Genomic DNA, 17,935 nt, shown 5'->3' on the forward strand with positions numbered 1-17,935 from the left:
AATGCAAGATATTTTAATAAATGATAAGATAACAGTGCCAATACTCTTTGTTGGTCTTGTAAAATATATTAGAATAAACAATATTTAACAAATAAGTACTCTAATTGGTATGTTCTCATCAGAAACATATGATGTTGAAATTGAAAATAATTGTGCCATGATCAAATTACATGTTGATATGGCTGAATAATTCACTGTATAAATCTATAAGCTTTGAGACAATACATTTCAATAAAAACTGGTAATTTTGTCAGTCTTGACAGAACCTTGGATAAACATGCTGGTGCTGTAGGAGTCATATGCCTAATACTAATCTGCAGTTGCTGTCAAACGAAACGAGAGTCCAACCTTGAAGTGAGATATAAATGTACATTGTGTTCTGCAAGAGCTGGTGTTAAAGTAAGCACCAATCATCCTCCTCCAGACAAAATGGCAGGACAATCTGAGTAAAAACTTCTCCACAGCTGTCAGCAGTGATATGCTGTGACAGACTCATAGGGGTCAGTGAAACAAGATAGGTAAAGCTAGTTTAATAGTGTTTTGCCTCCCTTCCCCCTTTATCAAGTTGTGCATCTGTTATTTTACTGGAGTTATCTTTCTACACTTTGAAAATCCAGTTGAAACTTTCAAAGTTTTCAAATGAAAATTTTCAAATCAGGAAACGTAACTGTGAAGTTGACAGATGTTTGTAAAAACCCAACTGGTTCATTAATGGCCTTGATCTACTAAACTTATCGAATCTGACTTATTTGTGACACATATGTTAATGTAGCTGATTGTCAGTATCTCCTGAGTCTCCCAAGAAAGGAGGACCAGGAAGGACCAATTTGCTGACAGTGACTTAAATAAAATATTCAATGTACCGTTTGAGAGTAGCTGATTATTTGTCAGTTACATAGATGTTGGATTGAGGTGCAATAATTTGCCTTCCATTTCTTGTAGTATACTGTAGCAGTAAGATCCCTGGGAGCAGTACAAAGGAAAATGGGATAGTAAATGCCAGCTGACCTCTGTAGTTGGCCTTAAGTATTTCCCAGTGGTTAATTATACCTCTTATTCATCTGAACCTATGTCACCTTCACTTCCCTCAAAATTGAACTGAGTCCAGAACCTATGGAAATATATGCTCACATTCTTGGAACTATTTATTTATTTGTTTGTTATTATTATTTTGTATTTGCACAATTTGTTTTTTGCACATTGGTTATCAGTCTTTGTGTGGTCACTGATTCTATTGTATTTCTTTGTTCTACTGTGAATGCCTGCAAAAAAATGAATCTCAAGGTAGCATATAGTGACATACACATACTTTGATAATGAACTTCCTTTCAACCTTGAACTTTGAAATAATAATGAAAGAGAGTGGCTTAGGTTTTCAACAAATTTTGTTTTGAATTCAAGGAAAGTCCAGAGAGTAAGGTGTGGTGTGGTGTACACTGCATCAGAAACTGACTGGTGGTAACAGTGAAACCAGCAAGATCTGAATGTCTCCTAATTTAGCTGCCTCACATCCACCTCTACATAAACATTCCTGCAGAATTATTATCTCCAGAAGCTGCACTTTTGCAGCAGATGAAACATTTTCTGGTTAGATTCTGTTTAGTTCCCTAAATCCAACTTAACATCAGTGTGAGATAAATGGGGTCCAATATCATTGCTGCCTTCTTAGACCACAGAGCAATACAACAGAGGAACGGGACCTTTGGCCCATAATATTGTGCTGAACTAGTTAAATTAATAACAAATACCCAACTAAACCAAACTTTTCTGTCTACATAATTTCCATATCCTTCCATTCCTGCATGTTCATGTGCCTTTCTAAGACCCTCTTTACTACTCCTTCATATTTGCCTCCACCGCCATCCCAGGCAGTGCTTTCCATGCACCGTCATTCACTTCTTATGTTCTTTCATTCAACTGTGAGCAGAGCAGTGTTATCTGATGAACTTGCTTATTGTATGTTGTATAGAAAGTTCCATCATTTTCCGAGGCATCATTAAATAGTGTCTCTTCATGACTTTCAACACTTCACAGCTGACCTGGTTCCAAAAAGCATATTTTTTTAATAGCAGCATATTATAAATTCTCAAAGATTCAAAAATGCTCTGGAATATTAAAAGTGTTTTCTTTAAAAAATGCTTTTATTTAAAACATTTTCTTTAAATAAAAGTGGTTGGCTGCCTTCTTTACTGTTAAATTTGAAATTAATCATTTTATTTTCAACTCAATTTTGAATCAGTTGCTTCCTCTCTGAGGTGTTTCTGTCTGTTTGGCTTTAATGGTATTTCCTCTTGCATGTAATCAGCTTTCTATTTTAACTTAACCTACATTTTAAATGTTATATTGTTAGAAGTTAAGTTATCCTGCACCCATCACATTCGCTGGTGTTCCTTTTTGCTCTTTTCTGCTATTTGTGTCTTGGTATTAGAACAACTGGAGTTAGCCAGGATAGTGTATAGCTGCAGTAAGTTGCCTTGCCAAAGGCTAGAGAAATCTTAGGTGTTCACAGCTATTGTGCTGCACTTTTAAATGTATTTCCTCATTTCTATTTTTAATTAGAATTATCCTTTACAAAGTAAATAAAAATCTATGCACTTTATAACATTTCCATGGAAAATGCAGTTAATCATGAATTTCTTTGTTTGCTTCAAGATCTACCAAATAGCAAGGTTAAAATATAAACATACCAGGAAAGAATCCTACTTCTAAAAAGCATGCAACATAAACTAAAGCATATATTTTAATGTAATCACCTGTCAAAGTACCTTTATTAAATTATCTCCTTATCAAACTAACTGATGGTTGGGAACAATGTTCCCTCGAAGGTATGCACACACATACACACACACATATATCTTTACCTACTACTGCACAAAGGAATTTAAACTGCGCACAAAAGGTTGTCACCCACTATCTTGTTGGCATGTTAAGAATATTTCATAATTGTACACAATCACATTTTTTTCCCAGTTTCTGACGTGAATGTCAAGTTTGTGATGATCTGCTTGCAGATTTTAGAGCTGCTTTATTTTTACTGTTTTTACTGAAGAAATTAATGAAACAATAATTCTATGCGCACATGTTGTTGTCACTGGGCAAAAAAAAAATTGAACAGCTCAAGATTTGTGCGCATGCTGGTCATTACAGATTAGAGGAAAACATTGGTCAGGAATGAAACACTTTTTTTCCCTGTGGTTATTTGAAAAAAGAGCTTTTGGGTTTCATAGCCAAATGCAGAGCCGACTTTCTTTAGCTCTGCTGACGAAGTGTCTTTCCCAACAGCTCACAAAGTAGCATCATCTGCATTAAATTGGATAATTCCACCTCCCGTAGTAGCCATTCTGTGGCAATTCTGATTGAGATTGCCAATTTACTGTGAGCACCAAATTATCAGCAGTTTGTGTTGTAGAATTACAAGCACTACAGGGATTTGAGCTCAAATCATTAATGTTTATTTTCATTCCTTTTACTGTGAGATTCCTAAGTGGAATGAGAATGGTTAGCTTTTATTCTCTTCTTGATAGATAGCTCAGTGCAAAATTCTCCACTATTAGCACTAGCTCCCAGCAGACTGGTGATTTCAATCAAGGAAGTGAAAACGATGGCCCTCTTTATCATTGGTGATGTAATTCTGATCAAATGTAGGTAGACACTTGAGGATATAGTTAAGAATAAAGAAACATTTCTCTATATTAAACCTATTAGAAAAGCAAGTGCAATGCAAAATAAACAAAAAATATGATTCTCAAGAATACAAATTGTACTTGCCGATGTTGATATGAGAAGTCAAAATGAACAAATGGGAAATGAAATACAAACTAAGTGTAAATACTATCAATTGTAAAGACAAAAATAATTCCTACACAGCATGTCAGTCATAATCCATTGACAGAAAAGAGAAACAGCCTCCTGCAGGACTGAATAAACTCTGGCTGAAAACAAGAATAAAACCAAATTTTTCATCAGCAACTACTGTCATGGTTTGAACTTGTTAATGGAAAGACTTGAGATTGTTTTACATGATCAGTCAGCCAATAGAAACAGGCATCAAAGACAAAATGCTTCATTGTGCTGAAGAAGTGAAAAGCCCAACCAAGGAAATGGGCTAAAGGGGGAGAAACTCGATTGCAAAAGACTTGAAGATCCTTCCAAAAATTAGGTTAGCAGACCACTCACCCATTTCTGAAACCAAAAGGCTTCTATTATTTTGGTAAATAAACTTCACTTCTAACTTAACATGAGCCATGGGACTCTAAATGTGTGCCCTGATGCCACTCTCCAGACAGAAGCTGGAAGATGTACTGTGCAAAATACTAATGATCACAAAGCAGCTTATCAGGCAGTAAGGCTAACTTGTCATGTGTGATCTAGTGGTGTGATCCTGCTGTAGTAAAAAAACAGGAAATGCTGGAAACATTCAGCAGGTCAGGCAGCATGGATGGAAAGCAAAACAGAGTTAATATTTCAGGTCAAAAATGCCTTCTCTGATGAACCGTTAACCTTCATTCCCAGAGATTCTTTATAATAATTCTCCGCCTGAAAAATCTCCTTCTTGTCTCCAGTAATTTTTGTGATAAATATACTTAATCTAAGGATTTGTTTGTTTTCAGACATTTCAGTTTGCCAAGATCTATCAAACTGGACCCTGAATTAGGAGGAAAACTTATCTTCTGACATAATCAGTGAAAGTTTTTCCAAGGTCTCTTATTCATCATTAGTTTCAAAGCAGTCTACATTTTTTTAAAGTTCTTGTATCTTCTTTAATTAAAGAGAATAGTCATAATTTGTATTGTTGTTGGCATCTACTGATCTCACAGCCCATTCAACTATCCTCTTAACTTGATTAAGTATGAACCAGTGAGCCCCTCCTCCTCGCACCCTTAATGCTTAAAATAACCATTTAGCCTTTGATTTGTTTTAAGTTTGTTTATCGCTTCCATTAAGGTCATGGCTGTATTATTTCATTGTGATGATCATGGATAGTTCTTCCTTTTATGTTAAAGAACATCACGTCTCAGTTTTTTCATATTATCTTTTTGAAACCTACCAAATACTTAAAGGCCTAGATAGAATGTTTCCTGTAGTAGGGGAGTCTAGGACCAGAGGGCACAACCCCAGAATCCAAGGACAATTCTGCTCCTATGTGTAATAGTCTTATTGTCAAAATCATGTACTTAGTTTCTGGTTTCTGGTTTTGGGTCTTCTGAATGTTAAACAAGATCATTCTGGGGTTGTTTCCCAGTGAGTAAATCTACTTACAACAAAGGCAAAGATTAATACTGCTTCTCGTATTTGCAATTAAATTCACCAATTCTGATCATTGTATTTTGAGACAAACTTTAAATTAAATTTTCACAGTCTCTCATTCTTTTTGTTCATTCATTGCAAATGTCTTCTACTTGTTGAGTAGGTAGTTTGTAAAAGCTTATAGATTTATAACGAAAAAGGTTCTTTTCTCTGGTCACTTACTCCCAAACTCATTTACTTCTGGGTTATAATATCTGCTAAATGTGAATGTTGTAAACAGAACCGACTTGTTTTAATGAATCAGGAAAGCAAGGCTGCTTTGTGCCAACTATGTCCTCCTTCCTATAGCCAGCTCAACCTTGTGTTTCCTTCCCAGCATTTATAAAGCCAACAGTTCCATTGTTTCTGTAATTATCCAGTTAACTTTAAAATCTATTGCCAGGACAACAACTTGCACAATGGTTTCTTGAGGCCTGTGTTAAATAAACATCAGAAAACAATTTTAGACTGCACTAAACCTAACATCCTTCAGAGTGAAGCTGGATTGTGTTTATGGTCCAGCTGTCCCATTATTACCAAGCTGGGTTGTAATCTGCCACAACTTGGAACAAGGAGAAATACAAGTGAGAAATACAAAACATTTCTAATGTTATCATGCTTGTAAGCTACTGGATACCTCCTTTCTATTATTTAATATCAGGCAGATTTATCCCAAAAATTTTGCAACAAAATGTTTTTGCTAACTGTTGTAGTCACAGAAGAAGAAAAGAAAATCTGAGTGAGTGATCAATAACTTAATAATGAAATAAATAAACATCAAATCCGAGGCCACCTGGATTATTAATGCATAATTGCTCTAAAATTGCTTGTTTTAGGCAAACTATAGCAATTTTAGTGCAATTATGCAGCAATCCAGGTGGCCTCAGATTTGATGTATATTTGTTTCCAGTGGTTTTGAGCACCCATTTGTTTCCCAACGCCCAATTTCTTAGCTATTAGAGAGTTATAAAACTTACTGCCAATGATTCACAACATTTGGAATTATTTTTCCCATTTGGATTGGCTGCAGGTTTGAAGGAAAGGTCACTCTCAGAGAGATGTTATTTGTTTTCTCACGCTGGTCATCTTTACTTTTCACTGCTGTGTTCTGACACCATGTGTTTGATTGGCAGGAAACGATGCAAAAATATCAAAGCATTGAACCAGAAAGAGTCTTTCCAATCATCAAGCCTGCTCATTCCACAATATATAAATTAAATCCATACATCCTTACTGAGGAAGATTCTGAGTAATACCCTCTGATTCCAAGAATAATTAAGCAGAATATTTAACCTTGCCCTACCATGCCCAGAATCAGCTTAAAGTTATGATATGACTTTTAATGTTTCTTCCAAACAAGTACTTATCCAACTCCCTTACACAGGAGTGGATTGGCTGAACCTGAGTTGTTTTCATTTGGAATTTGTTCAATATGCACATTATGCTATGGAGCAAAATGTTTCTTTCAATCCACTGCCTCCAGTTCTGTATAGATCAGGTTTCTGCTCAAAGGTTAATGCCAAACAGTTTGTTTCTACTTGCATTGCAGCCAGTGCCCTTCACCATAGAGGCTTGGATTAGGCCTTCCCTTCAACTGTCCTCTTGTATTAAAGACTTCAGCCTTTCAGGCCAATATTTATCCAGCTCCTTTCAGAAATAGTTAATTAGCTGAACCTCAGCTCTTTTTGAAACCGAGGACCCTGACTTCAAAATAGCCTCTCTCCCAGAGGATCTTCAACACTCTACTCTGAACCCACTTCAAAGCGTTAGTATCTTTTAAAAAGAAGGGGCCAGAAATTACATAAATATTTTAAATGTGGCCTCATTTGTAATTTACACAAGGTTAGAATAACATGTTTTAATACATAATCATTGGCCAGATGATTCCTGTATTTGATAGAAACTATGCATAGCCTGGAAAATGTCAACACATGATTAGTAATTATATGCAAGTCTTACTAGGAATCATATTCAGAAGTTTTAATAGTCCTATTTGCCATAGATCATTTTATCTTGCTCTATGTTATGGTTGCAAGTTTTTATGGGATGTTTTCTTTTTGGTTAACCAAACAACAATCCTCATCAAAGGACCTTGCCCCCTACAACTGTTGCTTTTCTATTTCTCTCTCTGAAAGAGAGCATGCGTGGTAGATTAGTAACTGAGCTTATTCAGAGCTCTGTTGATTCATTGCCAGGGTACTTGCAATGGATGATACACCATACTTGAGCATGTTGGAGGATTAGGAGTGGAAATAAAAAAACAGTCCTAGGCTTGACAACTTTTGGGTCTAGAAGTTTCTTACACATTTTTTTGGGGATCTGCTCCAAGGAGAATCTATAAGAATCTGCTGGATCCAAATCAGCTGGAGACATCAATCATAAAGCAGAACATAAATGTTTTAGCACAATTCAATATTATCTTTCTCTTGTAAAGTTCAGTACCACACAACGTTAATGAGCTTCAGTGGCATTTGTTACCTAGTTAATGAGAAAATGTCACCGTACTGATTGATAGCCATTCAAAGTGAGTTGAGGTGAAATGTATGGATACAATGCCCTGATACATAATGTGCTATCGATGAGATCCAAGTACATTGGCATGGCATGATTTATCTGAAGGGCTATGGTGCCGAGCTTTGGTGATCCATTGTGCTTATCTATGACACTGAATGGTGTTAAGTGTCCTCTTGGTTCTTCATGCCATTCAGTTTCTAAAGAAGCATGTGAGAGGTCAGAGTAGTAAAGGATGCTCCAAGGAAATGGTTTGCAGAGATATTCAGAACTCAACAAGAAGAGTCACTGAGTTATAGAGCATAGAAACGGGCCATTTCGCTCAACTCATCCTTGCTGATCAATATGTCCACCTAAGCTAGTCCCAATTGGTCTCTATCCCACTAAATCTTCCCTTTCCATGTGCCCATTTCAATGTATTAATTGTACCTACCTCTATCGCTTCCTCTGGCAGTTCATTTCATATACCTGTCACTGTCTGTGGGGAAAAGACTGCACCTTTGAGATTTCCCCTTTTACTATAAACCTATGTCTTTCCCCTTTAGACTCCCCTACCCTGGAAAAACAATTGACTGTGACCATCATTGTATCTATACTCCTCATGAGTCTATAATTCCATAAGGTGACTCTCAGCCTCCTTTGCTGCAGGGAAAACAGTCCAAGCCTATCCAATCTCTCCTTATATCTTAATCCCTCTTTTCCAGCCAACATCTTTGTGATGCACAAGGGATTTCAGATGCTGGAATCTGGAGCATAAGACAAGATGCTGGTGAGGCTCAGTGGGTCTAGCAGCATCTGTGTAGAGAAAGGAACTGGTGACCGTTCAGGATGAAACCCTGCATCAGGAGACCTGAAACTTTGGTGATTCCTTCCATTTCGTATATGAATGAGTTCCTGCTGCCATCTGATTGTTGTGCATCTTTTCTGCTGCCTCTCTAGCTTAACACATAGTGTGGCAGACAGACCGCATGCAATATTCCTAATGTGTTGCTCCAGATCTCCAACATCTGCAGTCCCTCTCGTGTCTCCACAATATTTCAAGTACGTTCCAACCATAACCATGCTTCCCCGTGTGTTCATTTTGTCATTCATTTGAATGCTGTGTACTTACTCAACACTGTAACATTGTTGTAGACTATTCCGTTTTCACTGAGATTTTCAACATGTAAATGGTTTAAGAATGTTGTCTTGGAATTAAGTGATTACATCTGTGTAGGTGTATCTCAATCATTTTATTAACATTAAAATTGTGTAAAAAATGTAAAAAAAAAGTTCTCTGTATTTTCAAATCCTGTTCTGTGTTTACAGTGAAAGGTAGAATTAACTATTTGTGGGATCTGCAAATAGTTACTTGCACTGCTCTGCTTCTTCAATGCATTGAATCAAATACCAAGCAATTTGGAAGCACTCTCTCCCTCCTCTGACTTGCCCAACATCCTGTGTAAACAAACCTATTACTTCTTCCACTTACATGGTTTACTCACTTATTGAGTCCATTACTGGTCTTTTTTTTTCTGCTGGGGAAGCACTTCACTGTTGTTGAAATTGCCCCAAATTACACAGCCAAGACAGGAAATTGTGATGTGAGTGAGTGAGTGGCCTATCATCTAGTAACCTAATGCATTTGTAAGCAAATATTTTGTAGCATCAGAGCACCAATTAATGACCATGAAGTTATTCTCTTACTTCATGTATTCCACATTGTTTATTGTATATAGGAAGTAATTTTTAAATACAAAAGATGAATAAACTTCCAGAAAATATTAACCCAGTCCATATAGCAGTAATGTAAAAGTAAGATGGTAACTATGGTAACTGAGTTCAAAGGTCATCCAGCTTGATGGAGATGGATTTAAGTATGTGAAGCTGTCAGCATAAGTGCTTGTGAGCTGCTATTACCATGTGTAAAAGAGGCAATTGTGGATCATCAAATTTAAAAGCAGAATTATTGAATATTTGGCAAATTGTCTTAATCTTTCAGTAGAAACTGCATTAGATAAAATATTCTGAGATAAGCTAAACACTGGGAAGGTGGACTGTACTGTATTCAGTTTCTTCCACAAACTCTTTCCCAAAAAACACATGTTCACAGGGCAAATATACAAACTCCACACAAACAACACCGGAGATCAGGATTGGGTCAGGATCACTGAAGACGTGAGGTTGCAGGTCTACCATTCTTCTTTCCGCCAGTTCATTACTAGATCACTATTTAGCGGATTTCTGTTGATTTCCATAACACATTCATCCTTTATAATCCAAAATATAGCTTGAAAGACTAACTTATTTTTTTCAACACTAAATATATAAATGCGGTTTCTGGAAAAGAGATTCCCTGCTGCAGTATCTTCAGCAATAGTTTTCCACTTCTCTGCTAGTGTCATAGTGTCATAGCTAAATTCCTGTCACTTAATCAGAGTGATTCATGGCACAAATGAAGGCCATTAGAGCCATTGATTCTACACCAGCTAATAAGGGTTATTGAGTCTAATCCAGCTTTACATTTCTCATTTCTGCTACTGTCTGTAAGGAGTTTATATGTCCTCCCTGTGACCATGTGAGTTTCCTCTGGGTGCTCCCCTTTCCTCCCACCGTCCAAAGCGGTACCAGTTGGTAGTTTAGTTGGTCGTTGTAAATTGTCCCGTGATTAGGCTGAAGTTAAATCAGAAGTTGCTGCGCGGCATGGCTGCAAGGCCCAGAAGGGCTTATTCCATGCTGTATCTCAATATTTCAGAGTTTTATAGGTTATATCTCTTCAAATGCTTATCAGGGTAACTCTTCACAGGTGATGGGGTCTTCTGCTATAATCACCTTTTCAGGCAGTGAACTCCATGCAACTCCAACTTTTCAAGCTGGTGATGAAATGATGATCTAATGCTGTAGCAATATATTTGAATATAAAACTAAAATCTCATCCAGTCATCACTGGATCACAGCCAACCTTGAACCTAACCGAAACCAGTGGAGGTCACCAAGATGTTGACATGGATGAGTAGTTCAGAGTCAGAACACCTAGACTGTAAATAATCTTGTTTGGTTTCAGGCAGTTGTCAAAAAGAGAGATGGAGTTAATGACTACAGAACCAGTTCGGACAAGCGGATATTTGCTTGGGTTGTGCTGCAAATGCCATTGTTTGAAACAATGAACTGTAGCACCTAATGTTGTGGTAGAAAAGGTAGAGGGATTGATGTTACGGTTGTAGCAAATGACACAATAGTTGTGGCAGAGTAAAAAACAAGTGAACATTTCAGGAATATTTAATAATTTGACACTGAAGTTTAAGTTCAGTACACAAAGCAATTCACATGTAAAATACCTTCCAATGGCATGCCCATTCCGTTTGCCATACTATTAAAACAAAAGTCAAAAATTCTGTCCATCTTCTTTATTATAGTCATAATTGTGATATTATTTGTTTGGATCAAAGAGTCAGAAGGTGGTGTATGACTTGGAGATGGTATAATATTGAAATATTACATTTACACCAGATTTTGCATTAACGTCACTATCTTCTGCAGCAAAAGCAGAGTGTCAGCCCAACGCCACCATGACCTTCCATTCAAAAGCAAAAGACTTTTTATAGGGCAAATGCACCACTTGCGAATGTGTGTCCCACATATCCCGTGCCAGGCTTAGATTTGTGTTAGAGGTTAAAAGCCAGCAATCTGAAACAGGAGTTACTAATTGCTGGGGATAGAAAAACATTTCTTGCAGATTCTGTCTAACCTATAAGGGTGCATTTAGAATAGTGCAGATGAGAAACTGATGACTTTTTGAGGGAAGTACAGTTCCCATACCAGGCAGCGGTGCAGCCAGTCAGGATGCTCCTGTAGAAAGTTCTTAGGATTTGGGGGCCCATACCAAACTTCTTCAACTGTCTGAAGTGAAAGAGGCATTATTGTGCATTTTTCACTACGCAGCCGGTATACAGACCACGTGAGATCCTCGGTGATGTGTATGCCGAGGAACTTAAAGCTGTTCACCCTCTCAGCTCCAGATCCATTGATATCAGTAAGGGTAGCCTGTCTCCATTCCTCCGGTAGTCCACAACCAGCTCCTCTTTGCTTTTGCGACATTGAGGGAAAGTGTGATTCATGATATAAGTGTTTTGGTTGAATTTTCTAAGCGATGCATAATGACCAAATGGTTGCTATTATGTTTTATACCAGAGGGCGAAAAAAATCAATAACTAAAATCTGCTTTGCACCAAACCATTTAGTAACTCATGCTACAATTACAGATAAAACAGAATATGTTGGAAATTCTTAGCGGGATTGGCAATATCTGTAGAAACAGAAACACAGTTAATATTTCAGATAGTAAAGGTCTGTGTGCATCTTGCTACCTATTTTTTCTTTCCATGGATGTTGTCTAATCACTTGAAAGTTTCTAGTATTTTTTGTTTTGTTTATTTCAATGTCTTCTCTCTAACCAATGCCAATGTGGAAGGTTCGAAGTGAAGAACTGATTCGGATTTAGTATGGGTCACTGTGTTCCCTGGCTCAATAAGATGAATTGTTCAAAGTGCTGGGTGTCATAAAGTTCACAGTTTGGTCTACATATGGGTTCACTAAAATGCTTTGGGAAAGTGCGGGTGAACAGCACATTTAGCTTGTTGCTCCACACCCTGGCTTGCTTGCACTACAATCAGTGAAATGGCCTTAATGGCATTCTGAGCAGCACAGCTCACTTCCATTAAAATAGCTCAGTATGGCCTGACTGCTGTGAAAGGGGAAGGGCATGATGAGTGGGGAAATAAATCTACTGACGGTGCATAAAGGTTTGAAATTTGGCCAAGATTGCTCAAGCTAAAACCTTGTTGTTAGACTGTATTCCACAATGAAAGTGCCCCACTTTTGCAAAGCAGTCTGAATAAGCAGAACATGATCAATAATTCCCAGTATAGGGTGCTTATTTCTAAAAGAAGAATTTAATGGAACACAGAACCTCGAATTTCTAAAGCCCTCATGGTAACAACTGACATTTGCAACAGATGATCTTCTTCAACGCATGGTTTTTCTTATCATACCTGTTTCCCTTAGGGTGGTTTACTGAAATAGCTTTTGCCATTTACTTGTATGTTTTTTAAACTTCAAAAGGAATCAGTCATTTAAAAGCAGTGTCAAGATATCTTTTGATTCAGGAAGGCACGCATTTGTAAACGTCATCCTAAACTGGCTCTGAGGCAATGACTGGGTGTATTAACATGAAATTACAGAAGATAACATAGCCAACAAAAGTTATTCGGAATTAGGCCATCTTTAAATAGTAATTTCAAACCACATTCATTTACATGAAGTTAAATTTCATTTTGGACGAGTCAGTTAATTTAATTCATCTTTTTTTTTTACTTAGAGGTACAGAGGCATGCAAAAGTTTGGGCACCCCAGGTCAAAATTTCTGTTACTGTGAATAGCTAAGTGAGTAAAAGATGACCTGATTTCCAAAAGGCATAAAGTTAAAGATGACACATTTCTTTAATATTTTAAGCAAGATTTCTTTTTAATTTCCATCTTTTACGGTCTCAAAATAACAAAAAAAGGAAAAGGGCCCGAGGCAAAAGTTTGGGCACTCCCTTTGGCAAGTATCACAGCTTGTAAACACTTTCTGTAGCCAGCTAAGAGTCTTTCAATTCTTGTTTGGGGGATTTTCGCCCATTCTTCCTTGCAAAAGGCTTCTAGTTCTGTGAGATTCTTGAGCCATCTTGCATGTACTGCTCTTTTGAGGTCTATCCACAGATTTTCGGTAATGTTTAGGTCGGGGGACTGTGAGGGCCCCATGGCAAAACCTTCAGCTTGCGCCTCTTGAGGTAGTCCATTGTGGATTTTGAGGTGTGTTTAGGATCATAATCCTGCTGTAGAAGCCATCCTCTTTTCATCTTCAGCTTTTTTTACAGACGGTATGATGTTTCTTTCAGAATTCGTTGGTATTTAATTAAATTCATTCTTCCCTCTACCAGTGAAATGTTCCCCGTGCCACTGGCTGCAACACAAGCCCAAAGCATGATCGATCCACACCCGTGCTTAACATTGGAGAGGTGTTCTTTTCATAAAATTCTGCACCCTTTTTTCTCCAAACATACCTGCTCATTGTGGTCAAAAAGTTCTATTTTAACTTCATCAGTCCACAGGATTTGTTTCCAAAATGCATTAGGCTTGTTTAGATGTTCCTTTGCAAACTCCTGACGCTGAATTTTGTGGCGAGGACGCAGGAGAGGTTTTCTTCTGATCAGTCTTCCATGAAGGTCGTATTTGTGCAGGTGTCGCTGCACAGTAGAACAGTGTACCACCACTCCAGAGTCTGCTAAATTTTCCTGAAGGTCTTTTGCAGTCAAACAGGGGTTTTTGATTTGCCTTTCTAGCAATCCTATGAGCAGTTCCCTCAGAAAGTTTTCTTGGTTTTCCAGACCTCAATTTGACCTCTACCATTCCTGTTAACTGCCATTTCTTAATTACATTACGAACTGAGGAAACGGCTACCTGAAAACGTTTTGCTATCTTCTTATAGCCTTCTCCTGCTTTGTGGGCATCATTTATTTTAATGTTCAGAGTGCTAGGCAGCTGCTTAGAGGAACCCATGACTGCTGATTGTTGGGACAAGGTTTGAGGAGTCAGGGTATTTATAAAGCTTTGAAATTTGCATCACCTGGCCTTTTCTAACGATGACTGTGAACAAGCCATAGCCCTAACAGGCTAATTAAGGTCTGAGACCTTGGTAAAAGTTACCTGAGAGCTCAAATCTCTTGGGGTGTCCAAACTTTTGCATGCTGCTCCTAATTACAAGACAATTTACAATCACCAATTAACCTACTAATGGGTATGTTTTTGTGAATGTGTGAGGAAACTGGAGCACCTGGAGGAGACCCATGCTTTCACAGAAAGGACACACAAACTTCTTACAGGCAGCATTGGAATTAAACTCTGAACTCTGACACCCCAAGCTGTAATAGTGTTCATATAAAGCAGCAGCTATGATCCTGCTACACGTTTCTTCATCCATATTCCCAATTTAAGGAAGCAGGAGGAGGGGACTGCTAAATATGATTACATTTGTGATCTGTCTTGCTTCTGCTCGGTGTCAGGACAAGATCTGTGCCGTTCAATAAAGGAGAAAACACAATCTTAACCCATACCAGCAAGCACAATGCTCAGCACATTTGAAGTCAAAACCTAATGTTAACACTTGACAACCTTTTATATGTCCCATGAGCTGTTAACTAACTTGTCCTCCAGCAACACACACAAAATGCTGGAGAACTCAGCACGCCAGGCAGCATCGACCCAAATGGATAAACAGTTGATGTTTCGATCCTTCTTCAGGACTGGAAAGGAAGGGGAAAGATGCCAGGATAAAAAGCTGGGATGGAGAGGAAAGAGGTTAGCGAGAAGATGATAGCTGAAGCCATGTGGGTAGGAAGGATAATAGGATAGAGAGGAAGGAAGCAGATAGGGGCGGATGGCATCTTCTCCTTTCCTTTCCGGTCCTGAGGAAAGCTCTCAGCCCAAAATATTGGCTGTTTATTAATTTCCATAGATGCTGCCTGAGTTCCTCCAGCACTTTGTGTGTATTGCTTTGGATTTTCAGCATCTGTATTCTTGCTTGTGTTTATAACTTGTCTTCTGACATGTCTCCCTGGAGGAAAATAGCTCACTTTGTTGTAAAGTATCCTTCTCCAGACATCCTGACTGCAGTCTGTAAATTAACAACTGGATAATTTCAAATGTAAATCCACACTAGTGGTCTGTGGTGTTCTGATCACTGTATCAGTTGACTGCACTGTTTGTCCCTGCTCCTTCAAAACTGCTAAACTCTACAGCAACAGTGAGTAATTTTCCTACCCTAAGTATTATTTATTTAGTAATACAGCATGGAGCAGTGCCACTCCAACAACCCTCAACGACTCTGATACAACACTAACCTAATCACGGGACAATTTACAATGACCATGTAACCTACCCACTATATCTTTGGACTGTGGGAGGAGACCGGATCACCCAAGGAATACCCACGCATTCCACGGAGAAGACGTGCAGGCTCCTTACAGATCTTGCTGGAAATGAACTCTGAACTCCGACACCCTGAACTATAATAGCATTGTGCTAACAGCTACACTACCGAGGCACAGATCCAAATGCAGTTATCCATATTATGAATTAACCATTGGAAGGAGCATACCGAATGCATTTAAAGAGGAGGTTACTTTTGAATAAATATGATAGGCAATGGCACTGGAAAAGCTCCAGCTGTTTTTTTTAAAGAAAATTCTATATCCTTGCTTTTATTTTATAATTCAACAGGTAAGCCTGAATGTGGAGCAAACTGCAAATTTCTAATTTAATCCTTGTCCATGCCATTTTAATTACTAGGCATCATTTTCAGCAGATCGACAGACTGTTTGCAATGAGGAAGGTGAACTCCTACACGAATGTTGTTCTTTTGCAATCTCTGGTTCTGAATGCAAGATTAACAAGCAGTGTGTTTACCAGGGATGATCAGGCTAGTACTTTTAATGTTAATTCTGGATTTTGTTCCAAAATACATTTGAGCATAATTTGTTCATCCAGATACGGGTAGCAATGCTTTGAATGCAATAAGTAACTTAGATTAAATCAATTATCTGACACTGATATGATTGAGTTTAAAACAAATTAACTTTTTTGAAATGACGATAACTGCCAACACATGAAACTCCTGCAATCTAATATAAATTTTATTAAACTGATTTAATAACTTTAATATGGTACACCATCAGTATGAATTATCATATCAAGTATTAATCTGACAATATTAGTGCTCCACATATTTGTGAGGCTCACTAACTGCTGCAGCAAAAGAGATTCTTGCCCTTCTGGCAAGTTGAAAACCAGGCTTGCTGGACTTAATAGCAGGAAGGCAGATAGACAGAAGCCTAGCACAGTATTCCTCTACCAGAAGATGATACATACAAGATGCCATCCACTACGTCATAATGCTTGAGTACCTTGTCCCAGGATTATACTGAAGCTCCTATTTTGTGCCGGCTTGATTTTTCCATCTGCTGTTTGTCGATAGCCACATATTAAGAAGGCTATTCACCCTCGTCTGCAACAAGAGCAATCATGCAGTAAAGAGAATGGTTCTAATAGAATGCCCTTGTGTTGGAATTTCTGCTGTCAGGGTCTGGCATGGGAATTGACTTAAAATCAGAGGATATTTACTCTGTAGTATCCAACACACCAACCAAACAGCCACAGTAAGACCAGACTGGGATCAAGGGCTGAGCCTCATGCAGGGATCAATTAGAAAGAAAATGACATCATTGCTACACTCTGATTGGTGGGGGAGAAATAGGAATAATTGTTTGAGTTACAAGGACTACTAATCTAATATGGTAAGGTAGCATCTTAAGCTTGGAGGAGGTCCTGAGCACACTCAGTGGCACAGACATTAAAAATAATGTAAGGAATGCTATCATTTTTGATAAATCCCCAATGGGTCTTGTTAAGGGTTCTTGGCATTGTCTGCTCAAAACTTTTACTGAGGAATCAGAAAGCGGTAGATGTTACCCACGATACAAAGACAAATTATGCTCAGAGAGAGATGGATGTCTCTGGGGACCATAGATCAGGCAGGCAGAGGGTCACCCATCAGGACTTGATTTAAAATGTGATAAAGGGAAAAGGTCAAAGAGTTGTTCAGGTGGATCAAAGGACAAAGGAGATGGAATCCTGATGGTGGCTGGCTATGTGGACTGGATAGAGTTATGGGGATACGTCTGAAGGAGTGGGAGGAAGGGGTTTCTTCTGGCTGGATTTCCTTGTGCTTTGGCTCTGTTGTATGGTTTAGTTTTGATGAAATCCCTGCCCAGAGATCAGGAGGAATTGCACATGTGATTGTGGACACCCCTCAGTCATCTCTGTCTATGGTGGGTGGACATGAGAGTTCCAATATAATGTCGTGGTGTTGGGGGGGATGGGAGGCTGATGCTCAGGCCCAGACGTTAGGGGTTTGTGGGGCAGACACAAACCCCTAACCTCTGGAGAGAGGAGAGGAGAGAGCTTGAGTAATATGTATGTAAGTTCTCTCCTATCCTCGTCCATTTTCAGTACTGCTAGTAATGAGTCTTCAATGCAGATTAAAGTTGAAGCAATATAAACA

Source organism: Mobula birostris, chromosome 12 (assembly GCF_030028105.1).
Source record: "Mobula birostris isolate sMobBir1 chromosome 12, sMobBir1.hap1, whole genome shotgun sequence".
NCBI classification, from domain to species: Eukaryota; Metazoa; Chordata; class Chondrichthyes; order Myliobatiformes; family Myliobatidae; genus Mobula; species Mobula birostris.